The sequence below is a fragment of the Mesocricetus auratus genome, unplaced genomic scaffold (assembly GCF_017639785.1).
Source record: "Mesocricetus auratus isolate SY011 unplaced genomic scaffold, BCM_Maur_2.0 Super-Scaffold_100003, whole genome shotgun sequence".
NCBI classification, from domain to species: domain Eukaryota; kingdom Metazoa; phylum Chordata; class Mammalia; order Rodentia; family Cricetidae; genus Mesocricetus; species Mesocricetus auratus.
Window position 1 is genome coordinate 51,449,283 of NW_024429188.1, and position 2,573 is coordinate 51,451,855.

At 42.9% G+C, this 2,573-nt stretch overlaps 1 pseudogene; it reads left to right on the plus strand.

The window, feature by feature from the left end:
- Positions 1 to 1,108: 1,108 nt before the first annotated feature.
- Positions 1,109 to 1,732, plus strand: LOC121139841 (annotated as a pseudogene).
- The last annotated feature ends 841 nt before the right edge of the window (positions 1,733 to 2,573 follow it).

The following is a 2,573-nucleotide window of genomic DNA, read 5'->3' on the forward strand; positions in this document are numbered from 1 at the left end:
TCCGTCTTCCTCTTGTCTTAGTTGTTTCCTTCCCAGCTTGGAACTTTCTTCATTTCATCAGTCCCATTTGTCGACACTTAGGCTTATTTTCTGAGCAAGTAGAGTCCTGCTCAGGAATCCTTGCTTGGGCTTGAAGTGTTTTCTATCCTTTTTCTCATGACAGTTTCAGAGTTTAAAGTATTATATCATTGACACTGATGCACTAGGAGTTGACTTTTGTATAGGCTAACAGACAGGGATCTAGCTTCATTCTTCTTTATATGGATAGCCAGATCTCCCAGCATCATTTGATGAGAGCACTGACCTTTCTTCAATGCACTTTTGTACATCTTTAGAATCAGTTGGCTGTATTCACATGGGTTTATATCATGGTCCTCTCTTCTATTCCATTTATCTGCGTGTCTCTTTTTGTGCCATTAGCATGCTACTTTGTTCCTGCCGCTGTATGTATAACCTGAAATCAGTTTTCATGATATCTACAGTATTCTTTTTATGTTCAGATTTCTTTGACTATGTAGAATCTTTTGTGCTTCCATCACTGTCCATCCATTCCTTTGAGACTGGGTTGCAAATTGAGCCTGCAGCTAGGCTGGTGACCAGCAAGCTTCAGTATCCTCTTGTCTCTGTCCCTAAAAATGCTAAGTTTATGAGCACATAGCCAGGCATGCCTTTTCTTTTTAAGTATAGGGTCTGAAATTTCAACCTTAGGTTCTCTTCTTATTTATCACATGCTCTTACTCTCTGAACCATGTTTTTAGCCGCTAAAATATTTTAAGGCAACTGAAAATGGTGTTGTTTTCTTGATTTAATTCTCAACACGTTTGTTATTTGTACATCTAGTGATTTTTGTGTGATAATTTTGTATCCTGCCATTTTCCTGCAAGTACTTGTGAAATCTACAAGTTTTCTTATATAATGTATTAGGTAGGGAATCATATCATCGCACATGTGGATAATTTGACTCTTCCTGTCTGTATCCCTCTTATTTCTTTCTCTTATTACTTTAGCTAAGACTTCAGACACTATATTGAAATAGGTGTATTCAAGATATATATTGAAGCAGAGACCAGCGCGGGTGGAGGGCGCAGCCCGGCCGAGTCCGCCAACCATGACCTCCAAGTGTCCCAGCTGTGACAAGACCTTGTACTTTTCTGAGAAGGTGAGCTCCCTGGCAAGGACTGGCACAAGTTCTGTCTCATGTGTGAGCGCTGCAACAAGATGCTGACCTCCCGGGGCCATGCTGAGCATGATGGGAAACCTTTCTACCACAAACCCTGCTGTGTATGCCACATTGTTTGGACCCAAAGGCGTGAATATAGGGCGCCATGGTTCCTCCATCTACGAGAAGCCTCTGACTGAGAGCCCTCAGGCCTCAGGTAACATTGGCCCCATTGAGGTCCCTGTGGTGCGAACCAAAGAACGGGAGACCAGCGGACCCCGAACTGTCCCAGCAAAGCCTCTAGTTTCACGACATTCACTGGGGTACACAATATTTGTCTGCGATGCAACAAGAGGGTGTGCTTTGCTGAGAATGTGACCTGCTGCCACCAGCTCTTCCTGCTCTGGAAGTGCAGCTCCAAGACACTGACCCCTGGCGGCTATGCTGAGAATGAAGGCCAGCCCTGCTGCCAAATGCCTTGCTATGGAATTCTCTTTGGACCCAAGGGAGTAAATACCAGTACTGTTGGCAGCTGTATATGACAAGGACCCTAAAGGCACAGTCCAGCCTTAGACCTGCAGATGCTGTCCTCAGGGTCCCATGCTTGACCCTGAGGGAAAATGACCCACTGTCTCCACTGCCTCCCCTTACCTCAGTGTGTCTTGACTGCAAACCCCGGGGCCTGAGTGGCTGCGGGGGAAGTCTGCTGGGAAGTGTCCAGAACAGCACAGAATTTCAACACTGCCTCTTTCTTTCTTCCTTCCTATCTTTCTTTATTTCTTTTTTTTTGTTTTTGTTTTGTTTGTTGTTGTTGTTGTTTGTTTATGGAGACAGGGTTTCTCCGTATTGTTTTGGAGGCTGTCCTGGACCTCGCTCTGTAGACTAGGCTGGCCTGGAACTCACAGAGTTCTGCCTGCCTCTGCCTCCTGAGTGCTGGGATTAAAGGTCTGCGCCACCAATACTCGGCACACGGTTTGAGGATTTTTAAAAAACATATATATTTAAGAAAGTGGGCAAACACACCTTATTCCTGATTTTAATGAAATGTCCCCTGTAGTCTAGAGCATTTTAATGAAGCAAGTAGTATGCTGAATCCAAAACCAGATAAAGACATCGCAAAAAGAAAAAAGAAAATTGCTGATGGCTAACCAGTCTCCCTGATGAACACAGATGCAAAATGCAAAGTGAATTCAACATCACATCAAAAAGACCATCTACATCAACCAAGCTGACATCAGTACAGAGACATAGAGATTGTACAATATATTTTAGTAAAATCAATGAATGTTATTCAGCACATAGGCGCATAGTCAAAAATCATATGATCAACTACATAGATACAGAAATGGCATTTGATAAACTTCAACATCTATGATAAATGATTATTTATGTGAGACACAATTTATTTACAAAA